Here is a 26817-nt window from a genome sequence, read left to right as displayed (position 1 = left end):
CCGGAAGTCGAGTAAAGAGACGCTTCCGGGCTGTTCTGCCTTTTCCTCGGGCTCCGACCCCGCCCCTTCTTGCGGGGGTCGGGCCGTTCCCTCCCCCTGGGGTCCCCCCGCCTCCAGCTGGGGGAGGTCCTTGCCCTACAAGGACTTAATTTGAGTAAAGCGCTCTGATTGGTCTTACGCGCCTCCGCGGGGGCCGCCCCATCTCCCCGCTCGCCCGCGCATGCATTGTTAGGCGGGCTGACTGCGTTTCCGCCCCCCTCCTCCTCCTTTTCGCCCTGACCATGCGGTCCGGCGCCGTTTTCAAACGCATATGGTGGGGGGGCTTTTTTATCGGTCTCTATGGGGTCCGACATTCTGGCCGCGTTCTGCGCCTCCTCCGCAAGCCCCTGCCAGAACGCCCGCGCGTGCTCCCCCCCCTCCGATGGTGAGTCCGCTTGCTGAGCGGGATCTGGCATTCGCGCCTCCGCGCGTCCGCCCGGGTCAAGCATCTCCGCGGTTTGTGTCGCCGCGCCCACCCCCAACTGCGGCACGGCTAATAAACAAGTTCGCATGGCTTTCCAGGTCTCTTGCTCTTGTCGAGCTTTTTGCAGAGCCTGGACAACTCTGCCCCACGATTTTAAGGCTTTCCATGAACCCAAGGACATAGTGTCCTCCGCCAGAGCTTTTGTACAATTATCCCACACGTCCGAATGCAGGACGTCCACGGGGCTTTCAATAGCCCCAAGCTTAATCAATCTCGATAATGCGAGAGTTAAATCCCTAACTTTACATTCTATACCCCATTGTGCATGCATCTCTGTTACGACCTTCACTATGGCTTCCATTGTCCACGCTGGTCCAGGAGCGTCCTCCCCGCTGAGGTCAGACCTGTTGCCGCAGCCGCCGTCCTCTTTCCAGGAGAATCCCCGTTCGCCGGGCGCAAGCCGCTTTCCCGGGTGTCGGCACCAAAATGTTGCCTTCTATATCAAGGCAGGGGCGACCTGGTTCTGAGGTACAGCTCAACAGCCCTCTCTCCAGGGCCGTTCGGGCCAATGACACACGCAGACATCAATATGACGGACGGTCAAAAGGCAATTATTACTTCTTCTCATGGGGTCTTATAGTCTTAGGGGTCTCTACGTCAAAAAGGGGTTTGTCTTTCTTATCTATAGTTAGTAGAGAATGGAAAAGTACTGGATAAGGAGTGAAAAAGTGCTGGGTAAGGGATAGAAAGTTGCTGACTTCAGTGGGACAGCATTCTTCTGGTTAGTGGGGCCACATTCCTATTGTTAGTTTCTTATCTATGAGTACCTGGGGGTCTTATCTATGGGAAACAGAGGGTCCTGCCTTTCCGTGACATCGCGGGAATCTTCCGCAGCACCTCTTCCCTAGCTACCACACACATGATATGGATGTGGTGCTGCATTAGCTGTGGTTACAGCAATAATCATAACTGCCACAACTCTCTAAGCTACACCTACTTGATTATCTATTTCAACGACAAGTCGTTCTGTTCTTTGGGGGATTATTACACTGTGCTTATCATTTTACTCACACTCTATTTATTTTCTCAAGAAAGTTTTAATTTCAGTTTGTTGTTACCCATTGTAACTTTCTAAAGTCCCTCAGGAGCCTTCTTCACTCAGGAATGATGGATCTAGGTGCTTTGTTCCTTAATCATGATTGCAGTAAAGGTGGTGAGGAGCACTTGGGCGGTCACCAGATGTTGCTGTAGGAGACGAAAGAACACAAGCACACCACCGTTCTCAAGGTGAAGGAAAAAAGGGAAGTTTATTTTCTGACTCCAATATTTATAGTTTTACAAAAGTGACAGCGGATTGGAGGGTGACAGTGACACCTCTCCAATGACACTGGTTAAACCAACAGTCCATCAACTCTTCTCTTCCTCCATCAAGGAATGCAAAACAATGAGTTATTTACAGAAAGTGTGAGAAAGTTCACTACAAGAATGTCAACATCATAAGGCATAGAAAATCCTAAAAAACCAGGGTGACACACCCCTTGTAGTTGTATGCCTGTTTTGATTAGTATTATTGTATTATGGCTTACCTTCAAGGAAAATCTGTCCATAATTACCTCACCCTTTGCTGCTTTCTTTGCCTCTCTATCCGCCAGCTCATTTCTTTCCTCCAATTTTAAGCTCACTCTCTGGTGTGCCTTAATATGCTTTTTCAGGTAGCTGAACTGCTTCCAGCAGCCGGTTTGTCTCTTCTTCCCTTGTGAGGTCAGCAGTCCCCTCTCCTTCCAGATGGCTCCATGCGCATGCACGACTCTGAATGCCTTTTGCTGTTTCTAAGGCATGGGTCCATGCATTTATCTCAGCCTTCTGTGCAGAGGTACCTGTTGGTAAGGGTCCAGATTCTATTACCTCTCTGCAGGTAGTCACTGTGTACTTTGCATGTCGCTTTCCACTGGCAATGTAGCTGCTCCTGTCAGTGAGCCAGGGCTCTGCATCGTCCAAAGGAGTGTCCTTTAAGTCTGGGCAGCTGGAGTAGGTAGCTTCAATGGACTCCAGGCAATCATGGTGTACTGCTTCTCCTTGATTCCACTGAGAATAGAAGCTGGGTTGACAATATTAGCCACCACTATCTCTACATCATTTTGCTCTATCGTGATGGCCTGGTATTTCAGAAACCTCTGTGGTGAAAGCCAGTGGCCACCCTTTACTTCCAGTACTGTGGACACTGTGTGGGACACTAGCCCAGTCATTTTTTTCCTAGGGTAGACTTGGGTGCTTCTTGAATATTCAGCACAACTGCTGCCACACCTCTGAGGCAGCCTGGCCATCCTTTGGCTGTTGCATCTGGTTGCTTAGAGAAGTAAGCAACTGCCTTTCGGGAATGGACTCAAGTCTTGAGCCAGTATTCCCAGGGAAATTCCTTGCATGGAAAAATAGAAAGAATGGTTTACTTACATCTGGAAGTCTCAAGGCTGGAGCTGACATAAGGACACTCTCTAGCTGGTGAAAGGCCTGTGTGGCTCCTTTTGTCCACTGAAGATCTCTGTTTCCATCGGCAATAAGAGCATAGAGGGGTCTGACGAGCAGTGCATAACTATAAACCCACAGCCGCCACCACCCTGCTGTCGCTTTCTCGGCTGTTTAGGTGGCCTGGAAAGGCCCAGGGATGGCCTTGAAGAGCCGACGCTTCAAAGGACGAGGAGAGACTTCTGATCTTGTCTCGGTCTCGGTGTTTATTAATTGTTTATCTAAAAGATTTTCTTTCAGCCCGACAGAGGTCTGCACAACAAGCCAGCCATGGGCACACTGCAAGCCCCTGGGGCGGTCACTTATCTTTATACCTGAAGTTACGTATACAATATTTATAATTTTTCCCCAATACCTTTTACCCTTATTAACCAGTGCACTTTTAGTAATAACCAATCCCAAAGTGCCACCATCACCACAGAAGATGGAGGCCAAGAAGAAGAAGAAGAAGGACAGGACACGCCCCAATTCCTCCATCTGACTTCTTTAGACCCCCCTGTACTGAAATCCTAAACCCTGTGTTTTACACTCTAATTAACTTATCCCTTCACAATTCACCCAGTGAATTCCTCCTATCCTCATACAGGTGTCGTCTCCTGTGTAGGATCAAAGTCCAGCCACCAGACACTTCTAGCAACATTCCAGGACTCCCGAGCCCCCCAGGGGTGTTCTCGGCCACTCTGCACCTCCATCCTGAGGTGCTGAGATCCCACACCCTGCCATGCCTAAGAAAGTTGGGAGTTCCTTCGTTGTCTGGGGTTTTGGGGTTTGGCATATGGCTTCCCTGCCTTAAAGCCTGCTGCTCAGCACTCACTTCTTACCCCAGGTAGATTACCTTCTGTTTCACTACCTGTGCCTTTTTCTTTGAGACTCTGTGTCCTTGGAGTCCTAGGAAATTCAAAAGGCTTACCGTCCAGGCTTCCCTTGTCCAAGTGGCTACTAGATCATCCACATACTGCAACAGCCTCCTTTCCTCTTGTGGAGCTTCCCAGGATTCTGGGTCTTCGCAAGCTGTTCTCCAATCAGAGTGGGGAATTTTGAAGCCTTCAGGCACATGGACCATGTGAGTTGTGTTTGAATGCAAGAATTTCCTGTCTGGCTTTGTGGATAGGGAGGCAAAAGAAGGCATCTCTTAGGCCTAAAACAGTGAACCAGGTTAGCTCAGGTGTTAAACAAGTTAGTAAAGTATATGGATTTGCTACCACAGGGTATAAATTCTGTGTTATTGACAGCCCTCAATCCACTGCTATCAATTATTGGGCTGATTCCTTCCCTATCTTCCTTTTGAGGGTACTGCTCAATTCTCACTGGTTATGTTCTTTCCTTAAGCTTGATTGCTATGTGGGGGGCATTTTTCACCCTCCCTGGTACAGCAGAGGCCCATACCCTCAAAAACACTTATTTACTTTTTCTAGTATCTCTTTACTAATGTCTTCCTTAATTTCAATGGCTGTTAATGTGAAGCCTGACATCTTTATGTCATTTGCCTCCAGAGTAACCTTTCTTATTTGAGAATGTTTAGCGAATTGAGCGAATTGTACAAAAGCTTCTAAGTACATATAGTACACATGTTACTTTAAGGGTTTGCAAAAGTATGCCTTCTCAGACTGGCCAGTTGTTCCCCACACTACAACCTAAACATTCTCCACAAGTTCTAAAGTTTTATTTAAAACTGAATATATGGCCCTTGTGTTGACTAAAATTCTACCCTTTTCTTTCTTCTGATCTCACTGCCTCTTGCAGAGGGGTCTGTTACATCCTAGTTCTGGATGAAATTGAACTGCTAGGAGGAGGATGGATTCAAGTGAGTATATTTTGGAGCCTAAGCCTTCTTCCCTTTTGGAGATGTCATCTTTATCCTTCCTCCCTTACCTTAGGAGGAGCCTTTAACAAATCATATGTACTCATTTTGCGAACTGTAATCACTTTGCATTTCAGCATGATAATCTTTGTTTGACTTCATATGTTGCTATCTTATGCTGCATGCTGAACAACACATTTGATTCGCTTTCTCTTTGCCTTGTCTTTCCTTTTCAAGGGCCAAGACCAGAGGGCAGTCTGATCTCACAGTCTCTTTGCCATTCTGGGTGATTTCCTAAAACAAAAAGACATATCAGCATACAAAACCCCATCCCATTTACCTTCGTATTTTAAAACAGTATTAACTGCAATGAAGTATTATAAATCTTCTTATTTTCTGAGCTGCTCCTACTGGCAGCCTTCTCCCAGTGAGCCCCTCCTAAAAGGGGCTAATTTAGCAACCTCTTTGCTCTGGTCAGTTCTCATTATCTCTTCCTCCTTGCCCTATCTTGCTTCCACCCAAACTTCTCTTTACAAAGCTTCACAGTACTTTCTCAGTCTTTCTCCTACACACACACACAGAGCTCCAGGTGGCAGGTATCAGATGTGATTTCCCACACACGAGCTTTAAGATCTTAGGTTCTGAATCAGCTTGATCAGAAACCTTTAATTTACACTCGGGGCATGTGCCCTGACGCTTATTAGAACAGCAATACCAGCGTTTCTCACAAACACCGCACTGCAATAATACTAACGCAGTGTGCCAGTCTCTTGATGCACCGAAGAAATTGCCCGCAGAGGCAGGCTATTCTGTTTATTACAGAGAACTCTAAATCCCTACAGCAGGCTGTTCCCAGTCCAGACTTACTACAGTACCAGCTGAAGTCTCGTAAACTCATTCATCTCTTTTATCTAAACTCCGTTTTACAAAATATCAGTCCTTTCTAGTTCTCTTCTTGCACAATCTAATTAAGCACTGTGTCTACTTACACTCGTTTTACTGCCTTGCAAAAAGGCTGTGTTTGTCACAGCAGAAACTCTGATGCGCCCACAGACACAGACACACGCACCACCTCCTTTATCTCAAATTCACTAGAGCCAGGGCTTGAATTGCTGTGAGGGGAGAATTCTTGGAATTCCTTTAATTTGCTTTACTATAGTTAAACATAAATCACCAAACCATAGTTCTTCTGTGTAAAATGCTACTCTTGTTGCAAACAAAATCTGAAAATCTCCACAAACACCATTATACAATCCGAGAATCAAATTACCACAGTGCAGTGGAAGAAAATCACCACACAAAATCACTGGGAAAGGGCATATCTCTCAAAGTGCCCACTTTTCTGTTGCTTTCTATACTTAGGCAGGCGACCTGGTTCTGAGGTACAGCTCGACAGCCCACTCTCCAGGGCCGTTTGGGCCAATGACACACGCAGACACCAATGTGGTGGACGGTCAAATGGCGTTTATTACTTCTTCTTCTGGGGTCTTATAGTCTTGGGGGTCTCTACGTCAAAAGGGGTTGGTCTTTCTTATCTATAGTTAGTAGAGAATGGAAAAGTACTGGGTAAGGAGTGGAAAGTTACTGGATTCAGTGGGGCAACATTCCTACTGTTAGTGGGGCCACATTCCTATGTTAATTTCTTATCTATGAGTAACTGAGGGTCTTATCTATGGGGAACAGAGGGTCCTGGCTTTCCGTGACATTGCGGCAATCTTCCGCAGCGCCTCTCCCTAGCTACCACATCTCCCCCCCCCTTTTTCACAAATGAATGAGGTAGTCATGTACGTGGGTACTGAAATGAGGTATAAGGTTGTAGCTTGACAAGGGAAAGGGATTTTGGGAAACCTGAGTTTCTTTTGCCAGACAAGTTTGGAAAATCTTGTGACTGGCAGTGTTCTTTGGTTGAATTCCCTGGTTGAATTCACAGCGATTGTTGTCGCCCTATGAACAGGATGTTGGTCTGTTCCAGGCGGCTCTGAACGAACGAGACCAGCTTGTTCAGCAGGCATGGTCCGAAGGTGACTGTTAGAAGCAGCATTGCCAATGGACCTATCAAGGCAGAAATCAGAGTGGTTAGCCAAGGTGATTGATTGAACCAGGACTCGTACCAGCCCTGTTGGGCCTCCCTGTCTTTCTGTCTCTGAGCCAGTCTATTCCGGAGTTCCGCCATGGAGTCTCTCACGACTCCCGTGTGGTCTGCATAGAAACCCTTTCAAGGCGGCACACAGGCCCCCTTGCTGCATGAACAGGAGGTCCAGGCCTCGCCTGTTCTGCAAGACCTCTTGTGAGAGTGAGGAGACCGACTTCTCTAGATAGGAGATGGATTTCTCGATCCTCTGCAGGTCCTCGTCAATCGTTGCCGGCAGCTGTGACAGTCCTTGGTGCTGTGTCGCTAGGGCTGAGACACCCGTGGCCGTTCCGGCTGCTCCCAGGCTGAGCAGCATTGCGATAGTTATACCTGTCATTATTTCTCTTTTGTGGATCCGGCTGGGTCCCTCAAGAAGATGGTACATTTCTTCGTCTGAGTGGTACAAGACCCTAGGAACAATCAGAACTTGGACACAGAAGTCGTTAGAGTCATTGAATTTGGGAAGGAACACACAGGGACTCGCTCCGGATCTCTGGCAAACCCACATCCCCGATGTGGATGGGACTGCCCACTTATTGTCTTTCCTGTTAGGCTTGACAATTTTGGTGCAGACGTTGCCTTTCCGCTTAGCTAGGGTTGCATTGCCAAAGCATCTGCCTCGGCCTGTGACTTGACTCAGGGGGATTCCTTTGCAAGGGGTGTCCCATCTGCACTGGTGAGGGGCGTCGGCTGAGGAATAACTGAAGGGAGTGTCTAAAGCGACTCCTTCGTAAAAGGGGGGTTTGACATCGTAACAAAGCCAGCAGGATTCGGTTAGGTTAGGGTTGGATTTGTTCAGGGATACAGAGGTAGCTTCTAACATACGAAGGATTGGGTCTGAGTCTGACTCGGTTAAGCGGCTCATCTGAAAGGTTTCTGCTTGACTGGTCGGGACATTGCTGACCCCTGTGGGTAAGGTTTTGGGGTAGGTTATGTTTCTCCCTTTCGGCACACTTTTAATCGCTTTGTTGGGTCCGACTGCTCGGGGTGCCGACGGCTGGAGCCTGATAATTTGCACGTTCACCCTCTCTTTTGACCCTTGAAGGACCACTGTCCACATTCTGCCTGTGGCCCAGCTAGGGTGATCTGGCTGCAAGACCGTCATATTGTAATCTGTGCACACCTGAAAGTTAGGGATTTTATGTTGGTTTCGATGGGGGTTTTCACGAAAGAAAAAGGGTATTTTGCAGCCGATGGGTGCCCAGGTGAACTGTAAGAATTTGTCTGGCTCTTGTGGGTCCCACCCAGGCCCCGACGGTCTGACATCTGTAACTATGGTTTCGCAGCCCCAGTGCCCACAATATCCCCACCCTGGGTAATTGCAGTAGCTTTTCCCAGGGTTTGAAGCTGGGCACCAGTAGGATAGGTATGAGTGTGTGACGTGTGGGGAATAGGGGTTTACCCTTGGCTGTCCCGGAAACAGGTTGGTGATGCGAAGCACGAAGGATGGGGTGTTTGGAGTGGTGATTTCTCTGAGTGCTTTGCCACTACTAAGGTGTCTCATGACCCACCTGAATGGCCGATGGGGGTCGTGGTCTGGGCTGGCTTGCCCTCTGGCGACAAGCCCCAACAGCAAAATCACACAGAAACACCCTTGGTGCTTGGGTCTCACCCGTGCGGGTCTCTCGGGTGCTGCCTGGGAAAGCTGTGCCGGCTGGGAACAGCTCGCTGAGTTGCTGCCCTTCCCTGGAAGCCTGGGCTAACGCGGTCGTCTTGCCATTCCTGCTTAAATACAATCCGCCCCGCCCCATGAAAATGCATGCAGTTTATTTGCGTAATATCAAAAGTGAGCAGATTGTTATTGCTAGAAAGGTCGTCCTCGAGAGTGGGTACTACCGCTGAGTTGATCCCTATTTCTGAAATCGCTTTGGCTTCTTTTGGGTTAACTGGGGTATATGCCCTTTGTTGGCTCCCCCACGCTCTGGCAACCCCCCCCGGGAAAGCGTGCATGGAGGCTGCCGGTGCCCGGTCCCCACAGGCTTCTTTTATTTTTCCCCAATCGGTGAGTTTGTGTTGCGATTGCCTCCCGATATTGTTTAAAGCTTTATTCGGTTTCGCTCAAAACCGCACCAATTCTGCTCTCTCGGTTTCCGAATCCCAGCCGGGCTCGGTCGGCTCTTCCGAGCTGTCTGAGCAGCTGTTACTTGACTCTGAGCCGGAAGCTGACTGCCGGTACACTTCCGGCGCTCCGTGCCGTTTTGTGCGGCTTTGACCTCGCTCCTCCCTTCGGGGGTGGTGCCGCTCCCTCCCCCTGGGCTCCCCCCGCCTCCTGCCGGGGGAGGTCCTTACCCTATAAGGACCTAATTTGAATAGAGCGCTCTGGTTGGTTTTACGCTCCTCCGCGGGGGCCGCCCCGTCTCCCCGCTCACCCGCGCATGCGTTGTTAAGCGGGCTGGCTCCGTTTCCGCCCCCCGCCTCCTCCTTTCCGCCCTCGCCATGTGGTTCAGCGCCATTTTTAAACGCACATGGCGGGGGAGAGTTTTTACCGATCCTGGTGGGGTCCGACAATCCGGCCTCGTTCCGCGCCTCCTCCGCGAGTCCCTGTCAGAAGCATCGCGCGCGCTGCTCTGCTTCTTGCGCCGGACCGGCGGCCAGCGGGGAAGAGACAGATAGAGAAACCGCGGATTTTTCGGACGGTTCCGCGGGGGGGCTAGGACCCGGCGGGCTCCGCGGGAAGGTCGGGGGGTCCCCTGGGGGTTCCGGGGGGTCTCCTGGGGGTTCTGGGGGGTCTGGGCTCGGGCTCGGGAGGGGATGGAACGCGCCCGGCCCCTGCATGTTCCCGCCTTCAATCCGATCGCTCTCAGAGGCGGTCTGCGTTGTGGGCCCCACCCCCGGCTTTGGTGTAGCTAATAAACGTATATGCGCGGCTTCCCGCGTCTCCTGTTCTTCTAACGTCTTGCGTAGGGCCTCTTCTACTTTCCCCCACGCTTTGAGGTTTTTACCACTGCCTGCGGACTTAGAGTCCTCTGCTGAGGCGGCAGTGCACTTCTCCCGCGCTTCCGAATATAATATATTTACCGGACGTTCGATTGTCCCCAGCTCTAGGAGCCTTGCAATAGCAAGATTAGAATTCCTGAGCTCACCTTTAATTCCCCATCGCTCATGAGCCTGACTTACGACCTTCGCTGTGGATTCCATTGTCCAAGCTGGTCCGGGGGGCGTCCCCCCCCGCTGCGGTCAGTCCTGCTGCCGCAGCCGCCGTCCTCGTTCCAGGAGTGTCCCCGTTTCCCGGGCGCAAGCCGCTGTCCCGGGTGTCGGCACCAGAATGTTGCCTTCTATACTTAGGCAGGCGACCTGGTTCTGAGGTACAGCTCGACAGCCCACTCTCCAGGGCTGTTCGGGCCAATGACACACACTGACACCAATGTGGTGGACGGTCAAATGGCGTTTATTACTTCTTCTTCTGGGGTCTTATAGTCTTGGGGGTCTCTACGTCTTTCTTATCTATAGTTAGTAGAGAATGGAAAAGTACTGGGTAAGGAGTGGAAAGTTACTGGATTCAGTGGGGCAACATTCCTACTGTTAGTGGGGCCACATTCCTATGTTAATTTCTTATCTATGAGTAACTGAGGGTCTTATCTATGGGGAACAGAGGGTCCTGGCTTTCCGTGACATCGCGGCAATCTTCCGCAGCGCCTCTCCCTAGCTACCACACTTTTCTCAACACAACATAGCATACCATAATTCAGCATTTACTCACATCAGTTTTCCCTGGACACAAATCAAAATAACAGCACACAGTCCAGAGATCAAGTCCAAACATTCAGGGCAAAGGAACTCTCTGAGCTCGTACTCACGGTTAAAATGTACCAAATCTACACAAATCACTGCATTTAAACACAAGAAATACCGTCACTGATGTTTCTCCATCCGCTTCTCCCCGGGGCACTTCTCTCCCTAGCCCCGCAGCCTGCTGCAGCCGGCGCCTCAGACCTTACTCGACTGCTTCAAACACGGGTAGTACTCACTCCCCACGCACTGTAGAGCACTGTAGATCTACTCTCTTTTATACAGCATACACTTATACACTTGCACGATTAGAAACACAGTGCACTGACCACACAATGCATTAACCATACAGTGACACAGTATTTGACACACACACGCATATAGAGATTCATTTGACCCACCCCCAGGGTCGCTAGTGGCTGCTCCATCAGAACAATGAACCCCGATTACAGTGTCCGGACACTACACACATACACACACATAGATGTCCACTCGACCCACCCCCAGGGTTGCTAGCAGCTGCTCTATCAGAACAATGAACCCCCGTCTCTAATCCAGCTGCTCTACCAGCTACACCCAGACGTCTCTGAGTGATTTACTCCCTAGCTCTCCTTTTCCCCTGGGGGCCCCTCAGTACATACCATATCTTCCTCCGCAGCCAGCAGGTCCTTGTCTGTCCTCGCAGGATGCAAGTCGAGACGAGCGAAGGCCCACCAGGGAAAAAATCGTAGGGAGCGCCTTGGAGGTCTGTCTATCCCCCCGCCCCTGCAGGGACAGAGAACTGCTGCTTGGCTCGCCATAATGTTTTGCGGAGAAAAGAAGAAAACTCTACAACTTTGTCAAAGTTGTAAAGTTGGTATGTTTATTACAGCACTGGATGCATGCGGAGATTGCTCTCTTCGAAAAAAGGCATGCGTACCTCTGAGAACTTCAGGTCTCTTTTTATCTCTCTCTTAAATGCATATGCATACAGTTTCACAATAGGTTCATACATATTCATTTTTATGGGTTTCGTGTGACATTTACCACTAGTTCCTTTGTATCAGAAAAAATTCCGAGGTCAGGTTGACTTGCCCTCACAGCAGTCTCTGTCTCCTTCTATCATCTTCTGTCTCCCCCCCCTTTATCTCTGTCCTTTGCTGAAGTAACTTCACTGAGCTTAGACCTTGCAGTCTAGCTAAATAACTATGGTTTCTAACTACAGACTCAACTCGAAAATGTACATTTCACTTAAATTAAAATGGATTTCTATCCTGAAAAATTTTCACTTTACTTCACTCACCCTGGGCTCTGCCTCGAGCTGTGCAAATTCCATCAGTGCCAGCAGGCAGAGCTTGGGGTGAGGGGCAGAGGGAATCAGCCCAATTCCTGCCCCAGGCAAGGGACCCAGGTGCATTGTCCACACTTTGCCCAGCAGTGTTCATTTGCATTTCTAAAACTCCTCTGCAGGCTGCCTGGAATGGAGCTTCTCTTCCAGGGCAGCCATCTGGTGAGTCACATGTGGCCCCCCAAGAATATGCTTTTTTTAAAAAAAGTATTAACTATTTATGTTCAAAGTATTACAGTTAAATCTCTTGAATTTTGCAAAATGCAACATAAAGGAGAATGTGGAAAAATCCAGACCACATATTGAATCTCACACTTCTGTCCCAAACCTACCTGGCAATATAAAGTGGGAATATTATGAAAAATTTTTCACATGTTTTAATTTTGTCATTGAAACTGCAGGGAAAACAAAAACTATCCAAGAATCTCTTTAGTGTTAGAGAGTCAAAGCATTCCATGGTTCTGGCCAGGATGTGCAACAGAAATAATTTCTTTCACAAATAGCCCAGCTGTACAGAGAAAATCATTCCATGCCATGTGAGTTTTACTGGATTTTTCCTGAACTTTATGTAGTCTGAACCAATCTAAATCCACTGCTTTAACGTAGATTGTTCCAAGTTGTGTAAGTTGTTAGTATTTGGTTTCCTGTTGGACCGGGATTTCTTCCCCTCTGATGTGTGAATTCAGTCCACACTCCTGAATTTGCTTCTCAGCCTTTTCCAGCCCAGGTGTCTCCAGCTCTGCTGGGGGCAGTGCCTGGGGTAGCTGTTGGTTGTTGTTTGCTGATGGGTATTCCCAGTCTGTTGAGATGTTAAACTCATCTCCATTGAGTGGTATAACACTCATTAAATAAAACCTTTAAAATTCATTTCCCAAAGGCAAAGAAAACCAAGCCTGAGCAGAGAAATAAGATTTAAAAGGAGCAAAATCGGTACATTTTGCAGCAGTGCAATGGCAGGCAGCCCAGAGTGTGGGTGTCAGTGAGCCCCAGAGTGGAATTGTGCCGTGGTGTTCCCCAGCAGCTGTGGCAGTGCAGGCCCAGCCAGCGCTGAAGCTGCAGCAGTGGCAGCAAGGCTTGGCCCCAGTGGCTGGAGATGGCAGAGGAGGGTGGCCAGGATTGCAGAGGATTCCAGCCGAGGATCTGTGGGCAGGCGCAGGGGCTTGGCCCGCTGTGGAGCCCTGGCTGCTGCTGCGTTGCCTTCAGGGCAGGCTCAAGGGCGGCCTCCCATCCTCCTGCTGCAAGCGGAAAGTGCAAATCTCCGGGGCTTCAGAGCCCTTGAGGCCAGGCTGAGGGGTCCCCCCGTGTTGAGCTGTTCTGGTGGCTGTTTCTGGCCTCAGGGACACTTGGCATGGGCCCCTTGGCCACCAGTGGTGCTGCTTGGCACTCCTTAGGCAGGAGCCGATGTCCTGGCTGGGTGTTGGCAGCAGCAAAGTGCCAGGGCAGGCTGTGTGCCAGCCCAGCTTCCTGTGGAAGAATGTGCCTTGATATCTGCTCCAATGGTTGCTGAAGCAGTGAGAATTGCTTTTGCCTGCCTGTTAGGTGCCATGGTGTCAGCAGAAGATATTGAAGCCTTCCTGCTCGGGGCATTTCAGTGCCAGGCTCTCACAAGCACCCACAGCTGCGTGGGCTGAGCTGAGCATGGGGTGGTGACCTGCTCTGTGTCTGATTCCCCTTCCTTCCCTCCCCTGGAACAGGGTGTTGCTTTTAGACGCCACTTGTCCTGGTTACTTCAGAGTACTTTGGAGAGGCTCCATATCTAATTTTCCCTATTTTCCTGGGGCTGCCCACACTTCTGGGCTCACTTCAGATAGGCCTCATCAGACATTTGACACAGAGGTACAACAGAACCGTCCTCTGTATCCCTTTTTATAATATTAATTTGTGTTACGAGTTTAGCGATCAAATCCCTTCCCAGTAAATCATGATAACAATTAGGAGCAAATAATAATTCACACATTTCAAACCCATCTCCCGGATCTACTTACAGTGATTAAATAAAACCATACATCTTTCCCACTTATCCCCTCACTAATTAAACATATTTTTAGCATTTTCCCCCTCTTAGGTCTAAGATTTAGTGTGGATTTAGAGACCCCTGTGTCCATCAGGAAATGCCTCCTCTCAATGCAGACCCACCCTGAATGTTCTCAAGGGCTCCAGTGTGGAGGGTCCCTGGTGTGATGGGAGCTGTGCTAGCCCTGGCAATCCATGTCCATTAAGGGGTGGACTTGCTGGTCCTGAGGGTGCTGCTGTCTGTGCTTGCAGTGTCCTTGTGCCCTGCAGCTGGAGCCCTGGTTCCTTGCCAGGGGCTGTTTGGGTGGGCTCTCCCCTGCCGAGGAGGGCAATGCCTCTGCCAGGTGCTTGTGGCCGAGCCTTGCCCTGGGTGCTGGGGCCGCCTTGGGCCCTGGGGTTGATCCCTCAGGGGCTGTAGGAACTGTGCCCTGGCCTTTGCCTTCAGCTTGGCCTTTTGCTGCTCCCTTCTTGCACTCACCTGCTGTGCCTTTGTGCCCAAGTGCTGCAGGGCCTTCTTGTGCCCCTCCTGCAGCCCCCCTCAGTGCCTGTGGGTGCTTGTCTTGCTTTACAAGAGAGGTGTCTGCTCGGGAAGGCAGAAAGAGCCTCTCTTGGAATGGAGAATGCAAACCCCCTCCCTCTTAATTTTTAGAGTAGTGAAATCAAGGGGCTCTCAGGCAAAGATATGGGAATAGGAATACCAGTTCTTTACTAGTGTGTATAATAAAATAAACAACCACCAACAGCTGCGGCACTGACAGCAAACAGAGCCCGGACCCAGTCCCGGCCTTTGGGCTGCGGCGCTTTGCCCTTGGGTGCAGTTCCAGGCACGGCCGGCAGGGGCGCTGGTGGCTCCCGCGGGGCGGGGCAGCGCATCCCTCCCATGGGAACCTCTCTGAACGGGAATAGAGCAATCCCTTCATCTAACTCTTTCACTCTTTTACCTTCTATAGCCTTTCTCCCGTGTTTTGAGAAAGAATTTGGAGAGGGCTGCCTTTTAACTGAGTTCCTAGTGTTTCAATAAGGTGCTTCCTGTAGAGAGAGAGAGTTTCCCTGAGCAGCTGGAGCTGTGGTTACCAAGGGGACGTAACTCAGAGCAGGACGGGGTCAGGGGAGGATATCCCGCCGAGGCTCGGTGGGAGTGTGGGCAGGGTCTGCTCCTGGAATCGGCAGAGGGGGATCTTCCCGTGGAGCCCAAGGCGGAGCGTGGGTAGCCCCCACATGGCTGATGGCGGCTGATCCGGCAGCTGCCGGCAGAGCAAAGGCAGGTGGGAGAGCCCGGCAGCAGCGGCGGTGCCCAGCGCAGGTGGCACGGGCAGGGCAGCCGGGGATGGGATGGCTGGGACCCCCCCTGGGTGCGGTGGGCGCGGTGACCCCGGAGCAGGCGGCAGGACAGAGCTACCCCCATCTTCCCCAGCATGGCTGGCAGAGCGGCCGCGGGCCAGGCAGTGGGAGCAGGGCACACAAATTGAGTGACAGCGCCGGGGCAGGTGGAGCTGCCCTGGGCAGTGAGGCCGCACCTGGGATGGAAACCGGGGCAGGCGGAGCTGAGGCGGGCAGCGAGCCGGGACCCGGGACAGGCGCCTCGGCCGCGAACGGAGGGGGCAAGACCTGCAGAGGATCCCACTCTCTGATTTTTCCTCTTGTTCCCTTCCCTTTCGTTTCCCTTTTTCTTTTCTTTTTTTTTTTTCTTGGAGGTTTCTGATATTTTAAAGATTTTTTTCTTCTAAAATCTCATGTCTAACATATGGCATATTCTCTTCTAGATTAAATGGTTTTTTTTTCAAATAAATCCAGAGCCTAGCAAATCTAAACTTCTGCTTGGATACATTGAAATGGTCAATGAGCTAACTCATGACGTCCTAATGCTGTTTTTCCCTTCACCTTTTTATTTATCCTTTGGTAAATTAAGCATCTTTCAGTTACTTGTTTGCAAATCCAAAAATCCCAATGCACCCGTAGTTCCTTAAAAAATGATCACACAAAGCTTGAGTTCCCCAGTGGTTTTTCTGATGCCTGTCTTCTAATATTTTCTTAGAAGCACATTTTATTAAGTAATTGTCTTCCATCATGAAGTTTCCATTTCCCTGATTTATCTTGTTCACTTCCTGTCTTGTTTAAGTCTTTTTTCTCGGCTTCCCTAAACTTTGGAATTTCCGGTTTTTCCTCATTTGGAGTTAATATTAACATAACTCTTTCATCTCCATTTTCTGCTGCATCCTTAGCTTTGCGATCTGCCAAATTATTTCCTCTTCTTTCTGGGGTCTTTCCCTTTTGGAGTTCCATTATATGTACCATGGCTATCTCTTTTAGGTAATTGTAATGCCTCTAAAACCTCTAAAATAAGTTCCTCATGTACAAATCCTTTTCTTCTTGAATTAAGTAATCTTTTCCCTTTCCAAATTTTTTAAAGGTATGTACTACTCTAAAGGCATACCTTGAATCACTATATATAGTTCCTTTATTTTGTGTTAAATATTCTAGTGCTCTTTTTAAAGTATATAATTCACAAGTTTGAGCTTACTAGTTTAAGGTTAATTTCCCTTTTTCCATAGTTTGCATGTTTTTTGCCATCGACTACTGCATACCCTGTATTTTCTCCTTTTGCAAGGAGTTGTATCTCTATTTTTTTGGTTTTTTTCCCTGTATCCAACTTACTGGTTTTCTGTCTCATTTTTCAAGATCTTATCTATTCATCTTCTGCCTCTGTTTTTCACATTCACTAACAACCTAAATACCACTTTTCTTTCAACTACACACACAAAAAAACCCATTTTTCTCACACTACTTTCAGTACAATACACCTCCCTCCAAGGAGATATAGTGAAGCTTAAAATACAGAATACACATTACCTATACTTTCATTCATCTACATTCACTCACTTTTATTTCCCATTCTCTCCCACACATTCTTTCCCACCCTCAGGACACAGAGTGGATCCCTGTTGACAGAGAATCGCGGGTCACTGTGGCCCCCCTCACCTTGGGGTTGGCCTCTGGGTCTCAGTATCTCCGGGCCTCCTGGGAGGGCCCTGACTCTGCTGCCTCCGGTGCCGTTCACCTGTGAGGCTGATTTGTGTGTCACTCACACTCTTTAGCCACGGCCCCCTCACACGCCCTGGGGACAATGGCCCGTATGCAGGTCACCTGTATCTTATGCCACAGTCCTCACCCACCCAAGGGACAATTGCTTATTTGTGGGTCACACACTCCTCTTTCCACAGCCCCCCTTCCCACCCGCCCGGGAAGCTGAGGCTGATTTTGTGTGTGACTCGCTCTCACACACAACAAGGCAACAATAAGGTACCTTTTGTTATAAATCATCAAATCGAGAGCCAAACTTATAAGAAAATTTAGCAAAGATTTATTAATTTGTCTGTGCGACTGAAGTTCGGTCGTCAAAACCACCACAGCCAAGGGTCAGCGTCGAGCCCGGGTTCGGTGCTGGGTGAAAACTGATCTGAGCTCTGAATGTCAGAGTCTCCCCCCGTTCACAAATGCTGCCTGACGCAGTGAGTTCTTTTACAGTTTATTCTGCTCGAGGCAGAGATGACTGAATGTTCTTTGTGTCTCTGCCCATGCATAACCGTGTCTTTACCTGCGCAGAGGTGGACAAAGACTCAGTCCAGGTGTCTGATGTTGTTAGTAGACTCCGGGGAAGTCAGCATTCACATGGATCAGGGTGGGGCGGTGGATCATTGTGGTAGCTGTATAATCGTCGAGACGAAAATCACTCTTGGGTGGACCTGGTGACCCGGGGAAGCCAGCGATTATCACCCTGGAAGCTTCTATTCTTTCATTAAAAACCCCGATGTTTATCTCAGCCAAGTCCAGGAACTAGATGTATATGAATAAGACACTGCTCCTGCCAGGATGGTCAAAAGACATAATGTGGATTTTACAATATTTTATACGTTAATAGCATGAATTATCTCTACCATATACTACACTTTCACATCACCTATTACAAGTTTAGGTGTTTCTTGCCAGTTCCTGTGCTCTTGGATATCCCTCAACCCAGCTGTGCTGCCCAACCCCAGATGCTCTTGAGCATATCCTCAATCCGGCAGAATTTTGCCCAACCGTGGATGCTCTTGGAATGTTTATTCCTCAACCCAGCAGGTTTTAATTCTGGATGCTCTTGGGCTCTCTTATCCCTCAATCCAGCAGAATTTTTAGGAGCCCCTTTTGTCCCATTTCCTAGTGGATTGGGCTCGGAAACTCTTCTGCTCCCTTCCTCCGAGGGGTCCAGCCCCTCTCTGAGACCCAGTCCCAGTTACCCCAGGGGATTCTCTCACTCCTCTTCTCACTCGCTGTGTCTCTTTACTGGCTGCTTCCCCTGAGGAAAGTTGGAAACGCCGTGTGGGAGACTCCAGCACTCACTTGGCAGGTCTGGGACAACCAGCCCTCGTCTCATTCACAGCCCAGAGCAGAGAATGAGGGGAGAAGGGAGCTTGGGAGCCCAAACAGCCCCGGCATCCTGAAATGGGGAGAGTGAAGCAGGGGGAGCTTTTGGCATTGCTGGGACTGCCAGCAGCCTGGGCAGGGCAGGCACCAGGCACAAGGTGGACCCCCAATCCAAGCGTGACCCCCAACAGCTGGGACAGGGGGAACCCCTGAACGCCAGAGGGGAGGAACCAGGGATGGGGGACTCCTGGGAGGCTTTTTCAGGGCTGAATCTTGGGTATTTGGGAGGTTTTTCTAGAGCCCTGATGGCCAGTGACTTGTAGAGGTGGACTTGGGCAGAGCGACCTTCAAACTCAATGTGTGTTGGGGAAGATGAAACAGGAAAGCCTTATAAATACGATTGTCTGGCAAAAGATTTTGTGAACATAAAAAGTATAAGGAAGATTAAAATGAAAGCAAGCTCTGAGATACCGCAGTTAGTGAACAACTGGAAAACAATGGTGTGGCCCAACTGAAGGTAATCCCCATTTTGATGAAACAATTCCCTCTGCTTGCAGACAGATCCAAGGGTCAGAGCAGACCCCACTAGCTCAATAGAAGGGGTCCAAAGAGGAGTTTTTAGGGTTTAAAATGTAACACAGTATGGTGATGTAATGATTTTTACAGGCTGTATGTAAATGCTATAGGATTTGTATCTTGTACTAGATTGGTTAGTGAGAAATAGAATATTCAACACAGAAGATTTATTGTATTGTAATGGGAACCTTACTCTCTTATGCTCTTCCCCTCTTACTCTCTTACCCTCTCACCCTCTCTACCCCTCTCTTCTCTCGGGCCTGCTCCGAGCTGTGCCTGGCAGCTCCAAGCAGGGCCCTGCACCCAGGCCCTTTGCAATAAACCGCAAGTTCCATGACCTGGCTGCAGAGATCTCTCGTCTCCGTCCGTCCCGACCGTCCTATCCCCCGACACTCCTACAAATGTGCTCATCCCTTGTTTTCCCCAAACCAGGATTTCCCATTGCCAAGGCCTGGGACGCTGCGAGGAAGAGGAAGATGCCCCAGGACACTGAGGCAGGTGAGGAGGAATTCAGTGCCCCTTTCCCCTCTGTGCTGCTTCATCTCCCAGCCCAGCACGGCCCCGGCTGCAGCTCAGGCCTGGGGGGATCTCCTTGCCCTTGCCTGTGACACAGAGACAAATCCCATCCTGTCCTTGTCCTTCCTCCCCCAGAGCAGGAGCTGAGCATGGAGAGCAGGGAGGACAAATGCGGCAGAACCTGGTGGACGAGGCTGTTTTGAGCGGCTCCACGGCGCAGGAAGCCAATGGGGAGGAAAAGCCCTGGAGATGCCGCACGAGGAGGGGCTGCAAACGCAGCTGGTGGGGATCTGAGGGGGAAAGAGCCAGCCTGGGCCAGGAAGGCGGCCGGAGATGGAGCCAGAGCTCGGAGCTGGTGCTCCATGAGCAGCTCCATGATGGGGAGAAGCCCCACACGTGCGTGGAGTGTGGGAAGAGCTTCAGGTGGAACTCCAACCTGATCAGGCACCAGAGGATCCACACTGGGGAACGGCCCTACGAGTGTGGGGAGTGTGGGAAGTGCTTCAGCCGGAGCTCCAGCCTGATCAGCCACCAGATGATCCACACTGGGGAATGGCCCTACGAGTGTGAGGAGTGTGGGAAGAGCTTCAGCGTGAGCTCCAGGCTGATCAGGCACCAGCGGATCCACACTGGAGAGAAGTCCTATGAGTGTTCCAAGTGTGGGAAGTGCTTCAGCTGGAGCTCCAGCCTGAACCAGCACCAGAGGATCCACACTGGGGAGAAGCCCTATGCGTGTGGGGAGTGTGGGAAGAGCTTCAGCCAGAGTTCCCACCTGATCAGCCACCAGAGGACCCACACTGGAGAAAGGCCGTACAAGTGCTCCGAGTGTGGGATGTGCTTCAGTCAGAGCTCCAGCCTGATCACGCACCAGAGGACCCACGCTGGGGAGAGGCCCCATGAGTGTTCCAAGTGTGGGAAGAGGTTTAAGACCAGCTCCATTCTCCTCCAGCACTATCGGATTCACAGAGAGGAGAGGCCCTTCCAATGCCCCGACTGCGGGAAGGGATTCAAGCACAACTCCACCCTCATCACCCACCAGCGCATCCACACGGGGGAGAGGCCCTATGAGTGTGATAAATGCAGGAAGAGGTTTCCGACCAGCTCCAGTGTCCTTCTGCACTATCGGATTCACATAGAGGAGAGGCCCTTCCGCTGCCCCGACTGTGGGAAGGGATTCAAGTACAACTGCAACCTCATCACCCACCGGCGCATCCACACTGGGGAGAGGCCCTATGAGTGTCCCCAGTGTGGGAAGAGCTTCTCCAGCAGCTCTAGCTTGACCCAACACCAATGGAGGCACCACTAAGGGAAGCCCTGTGAGTGCCCTGAGTGTGGGCAGAGCTTCGTGCACTGCTCCAGCTCCATCCCCCACTGGAGGAGGCACTTTGGGCACAGCCCTGGTCACTCACATTCCCTGTGATCCATGTTGAGAACACACCTGGCTGCTTCGCCTTTTAATTTCACCCTAATTTTTCTCTATTCTCCATCTCTTTGCATTGCAAATGCCAAGAGGAATGGATCTGTCACCTCCAAACCACTCAAATTCCATTGAAAACAGCTCAATCTTACCCCAAAAAGAGCTCAAACCCACCTCAAAACCTCAATCCCATGCCAAACTCACTCAATTCCGCAGCCATCAGGCTGAGATGAAGTTGGGAAATGATTTAGAGTCGTGGGATCTCAATTAGAGTGGTGGGATGGAGATTGTGTGGGGCTGGGTGTGTGGGATGTATTTGACAGCAAATAAAACTCTGAGACTTACTGATTTCTCTCCCGTTCATGTTCAGTCTGTTGCAGTTCTGTTTGCAGAGTGCCGCCTTCTCAGCTCATTGTCTTGGTGTCCCCTTTTCTCTCCTGCCTCTCTTTGCCTGCTCTGTTTCTCTCTCAGTGTCTCCCTGGACCCACGGACCACCAGAGACCCTGCCTTGATTTAATTGACCCAGGCACCACCAGAGACCCTCCCTATATTTAATTGCCTCAGGGACCACCCAATACCCTCCCCTGATTTATTGCCCCAGTGACCACCAAAGACCCTCCCCTGATTAAATTGACCCGTCCCCTGATTTAATTGACCCCTGCCACCAAAGACCCTCCCCTGATTTAGTTGACCTTTCCCTGATTTAATTGACCCCTCCCCGGAATTGACCCCTTCCCTGATTTAATTTACCTTTCCCTGTTTTAATTCCCCTTCCCCTGATTTATTTGACCCCTGCCCTGATTTAGATGACCCCTCTGTCCCCACAGACCCTCCTCTGATTATTTATTATTTTATTTCCCAATTATTATTTTAATTCCCAGTCCCAGGAACTGAAGTCCTGAAGGCTGGCAGGGAAATGTCTCTGTAGGATTTTGCTCCATTTCCCTTCAAGGGCAGGAACATCTTTTCCTGGCTGGAAGGTGGAATTGCAGACTTTTGGAATGTGTGCAGGGCAATACGGACTGGGATCAAACATGGACTAGGATCAAATAGGGGTTGGGATCAAATATGGACTAGGATCAAACACGGACTGGGATCAAATATGGACTGGGATCAATTATTGATTGGAATTCTACGATGTAGGATAAACTGGACTGAGCTTATATAGACAGAGATCAAATACAGGCTGGGATCAAATATGAATTGGGATAAAAAATGGACTGGGATCAAATATGGACTAAAATCAACTATGGACTGGGATAAACTGGACTGGGATCAAATCAGGATTGGGATCAACTTTGGACTGGGATCAAATATGACAGATTTTATGGACTGGGATCAAATATGGACTAGGATAAGCTATGGACAGGGATTAAATATGGACTGGGATCAAATATGGATTGGGATCAAATGGACTGGGTTCCTACAGACTGGGATAAACTGGACTGAGATTATATAGATGTCATGGTTTGAGAGGAAGTTAGTTTTCTGGGATATGAAGTGGTCAGGCCAGTAGGTGCTCACATTTGAATACTGGCACCTGGTATGGCCACTGGGGACATTGGATACGCCTCTGAGAACTCAGGGGTTAAAAAGCAGAGCACTCCCGGGGGAAGCTCTCTTGGGTTCCAGCGAGGGAAGCAGGTCGGGCCTCCCCTGCCCAGCTCCTGGCTGGTTTGGGGCTGGGTGAGGTAGGCCTGGCCCGAGGATGGAAGGGTGGAAGAGCCCCGAGAGGCATCGGGCAGCCACACCTCCCCCCCAGGAGAGAGAGAGAGAGAGACGGAACGCCTGTGCCACCGTGAAATTCGATATCCTGTGCTGGCAACACAGCCCGGCTGGCGGAGAAGGGCGGGGGGGTGGGGGTGGGGGGGGAGATGCAGCGAGAAGGGGTCCGGCAGCTGTGGGAGCTTTGGGCGGGTAAAGCCCGAGCTTTTAACCCTTTTTTGGACAAGGAAAACTTTGCAGAACATTAACCTTTCCTAGAAGAGAGATAAGAGATTAAATGGAGGAAGGAAATGTGCAAGTGTGAAGGTCTGGGCAAGTGAAAGATGTCAGGAGAGTAGAGAAGAATCTTAGGTGGGAAGAGATGATGGAGTGGCCTTAGCTGGACTTTTCCTGTATAGCCATGGACAGAACCATTTTTCCTGTGACACAGAGACTGCATCCAGGGGGAGGCAATGGCTCAGAGCCAAGAGGGTTAAGTGTTGGTACCCCTTGGCCCCAGGGGGTGAAATCTGGGGGGCACAAGTGTCCCAAAGGTGAGACTGTGCCCTTTTTGGAACGGGACAAAGCATCCTTAAAAGGACAGCCCTAGAAGCAGCTCTGGTCCATGTGCAGTGGTGAGAGCACTGGACATGGAAGGAAGAGGTCACGTTTGCAGATGTTCTCCAGGCGGTGCCACGAGTGACATGGAAACACATGAGGCTTCAGTGGTGCTTCCTGTGTAGAAAGCGAAGGGAGACCACCCATCGTTTGATCATCATCGAACTCCGATTTATTGATCCAACATGCACATTTTATAACCGTGTTAATTAAGTTCATACATATTGCAAAACCTGAGCTCATCATTGGTTACAGATTACACACCAACCCCTCCTTTTGTTTTCAATACCTGTGGTTTGTTATTGAGACCAAGACTTGTTTTTCTCATCCTGTTATGAACGGTTCTCAAGGCCTCCATGTTTGTCATTCTGCTTTCCCATAACCATCCAAGGACAAATATTTACTTGTTATTGAAGACAAGCCTGAGAACTCTTGCTGTTTACAGAAATGTGCCTGAGAATTTTGTTGTTTACAGGATCAGGCTTGAGAATTTGCTGCTTACAGCTGCCTTTTACTTTTCCATCAGCTGTATATTTTCATGGCCTTTTTTTTTTCCTTCAAGCCATGTCTGAGCAAAATTGTCCAACAATTCCCCATTTTTCCTTTTTGCACAAAGAGGTTAGTCTGCCAGGGTTTTTCCATCATTCTACTGACCATATCTTGAATACAATTAAAAAGACAAGGTAAAATAAGTAAAAGCATTTAAAAGCACACCCAGTATCTCTATAAGGTTCCCCAGCCACGGTCCGAGCAATGGCTTTTGCCCCGAAGGGTTAAAACCACCCCCAACTGAGCCATAATGTCCTGCCTTATCAGGCATTGCAGTGTAGGTAGTAATTTGACTAAGAAAAGAAGGCTGTTAGCTGTTTTCATTCATGCCAACCCGGAGAGGAGGCGAACAGCTAGGGCTAATAATGCTGGAATGGACCCCAGTGTCCAACAAGCCTGAAAATGATCCTTTCTGTCCTTGAAATTCCACTTCCACCCTTTCCTTGGGTCTCTCAGAAAAGTCCAAAGTCAGTAAGGTAAGTCCTCTGGTGGATTCAAAACCATTTCCCCCCTCTCTTGTCCTTTTACAGTCTGTAATCCCTTAGTCATTTGGCTCAAATGGCACCAGCTGAACAGTTCTCTGTCCCTTATTGAGTTGAAGTGGGGAAAAAGGGGTATATGCCATCACCATATGGTCCACATCAATGACACCAGGCAAAACAAATAGTCCCAACAATGCAGATCATAAAATAAACATCCAGCATAAATTTATCTAACATCACTCAAACTTAACAGCACTTAAACTTAAAGCACTTAAAATAGTTAAACTTAACAGAACTCAACATCATTTAAACTTAACAGAAATTAAACTCAACAGAACTTAACTTAGCAGAACTTAAGTTTAACAGACCTTAACTTTAACAAAACTTAACCTTAATAGAACTTAAACTTAACAGGTTTTCAAATCAACAGAACTTACATGTAAAATCACTTAAATTTAACAGAACTTAACTGACTTTAAATTCTACATAACTTAAACCTAATATAATTTAATCTTAACAGAATCTAACTTCACTTAAACTTAATAACACTTAAACTGAACAGAAATTAAACTGAACCGCACTTAAACCTAACAGGACATAAACTTAACAAAACTTAACCTTAACAATATTTAACATTTAATGGCACTTAATAGATAATTTAACTTAAACTACTTAGCAACGGATAAGACTTACTATAGAAATAGAATATAGCATTTACTATAACTTACTTACAGGCCTGATTCTAAAATACTAAGATGAAACAACTTTCTTCACGTGTTTGCTGCAGCATTTTTATACTTGAATGCACTTAAACATAGGAAGTTTGTTCAAGGTATACCTGTGGAAAAATTCTTTTGAGTTCAGTGCTTGCTTTTACATCTATCACATCTAAACAAATCTCAAAGAACATAAAAAGCATACTCACTACATCTCACCCATACAATCGCTTCAACACATCTTTAACATTTTTAAATTTTTCAAAATACAATTTCAGAATTTGATGTTCCACCAACCGAGCCATGTTAATGCAGGTGATTCTAACAGCATAACGGATGCTAAGCCAAATCGGCCGAAATTTGACCCACGCATTCAGTACTCTGATTTGACTTTCACAGTCTCTGCCAGGAAGAACAAAAAGTCCTTTTAACTTAGGCAAGGAACGTCTTGATAGTAATGCTCCTTGGTGTCGCTTGTTTATTATCACTGGTTTCTTAATTGCAGTAGGGATCTTTTCTTTGGCTGACAAGAGTCACATTTATTACGGCTGTTAGGTCTAAAACTGAAGCTTTTTACCGGCTGCGGGGCGGAGGGAGAAACGCTGGCACTGGAAAAGCGCTCTGGTCCTGTGCCGCTTGTGTCGGAGCGGGCGAACCCCCCCGCGCTGGGTGCGGCGCGCGCTCCATCCACGCTGCAGCCGTGGGTCACTCCCCCCACGGCTGCTCTGCTCCTCCCGCGGCGGTTCCCTGTGGTGTCGGGTTGGAGACAGGAGAGGGTGCTAATGCTCCAGCGACGACTTGAGCCAGTACGTGGTCACTGCAGTTCGTACGCCTGGGGAAGTTTCCCGATTTCCGTCTGCAAGCGCCCGTATTATGAGTGTCCGATTGGTATCTCCGGCACCAGAGTCCTGCAGCCTGGCATTCCCAGCGCCTGTGACCCATGCCTCCGCATCGGTAACATTTCATGCGGCCTCCTCTATTTGCTGATGCCAGTGCAGCTGACGCTTGAAGAGGTGCAAGAGCAGCTAACACCTGATTCTGAGAGGTCCCTAGCCCTAATTGTGCTACGCATTCATTTATGAGCCCTTGCCAATGAGCATTAAATAACAATTGCTGGGGCTTAGTAAAGATCAATTTAGCTATCTCATGACAATCGTTCTCAAGAAGAAGACTGGCATCAAAAATATAATCTAACATCTGTTTGGCTGGCTCACTTTTCACTCCAAACTGGCTAACAGTAGACCTCAGTTGAGACAGCAATTCCCAATTAAGAGCTGTAATAGTAGCCTGCATGCCCCCTCCCTCCTGCGCAGTGGATACAACAGGACAAGCAAGCTGGGTAACAGCGCTGATAAGCTCCCCCTCCCCCTTATTCATAGCGTCTTTGGCAAGCGCAGCCCAGGCCAACCTCTGTTCCCTTACAATAGCCCCTGCTAGGTCGTTTTCCGTCCCAGGGATCAGCTCATTGTTTTTCAGGAGCTGATCAGGGGGTCTCGGCCATGGCTGCTGTTGTTCAGGGGGTGCGGAAGCCTCAGAAGCGCTCTGTGTAGCCTGGCTTGCTGAAGAGGGCGGCAAAGCAGGTAAAAAAACCATCCTCATTGCAGGGGCTAATGGTAATCCCCTGTCCGGAACATATCCTTTATTACACCCATGAGTGGCATTAGCCTGCTGGGCAGCCTCTTTTTCGGCCTGAAACTGCAGTAATTCATTGCGAACAACCCACCATAATTTACCTAACTTATTGGCAGTTTTATCACCATCCAAAGTAGCCTCCCATAATAAATCACCGAATTTATGCCATTCCGTTAACTCGTAAACCATATGGGGGTTAATAAAAACTCCCCTAGC

General features: G+C 49.1%; 2 pseudogenes; one reads left to right on the top strand and one right to left on the bottom strand.

Moving 5' to 3' along the window:
* LOC132085560 (zinc finger protein 850-like) overlaps positions 1-21244 on the top strand; it is an 84555-nt pseudogene extending 63311 nt beyond the window's left edge.
* The window catches only part of LOC132085559 (zinc finger protein 850-like), a 280143-nt pseudogene that overhangs the window by 24210 nt on the left and 229116 nt on the right, over positions 1-26817 (bottom strand).

This window comes from Ammospiza nelsoni, chromosome 31 (genome assembly GCF_027579445.1).
Source record: "Ammospiza nelsoni isolate bAmmNel1 chromosome 31, bAmmNel1.pri, whole genome shotgun sequence".
In the NCBI taxonomy this organism is placed as follows: domain Eukaryota; kingdom Metazoa; phylum Chordata; class Aves; order Passeriformes; family Passerellidae; genus Ammospiza; species Ammospiza nelsoni.
The sequence above is the reverse complement of the archived record's forward strand: the minus strand, read 5'-3'. Positions and strand labels throughout refer to the sequence as shown.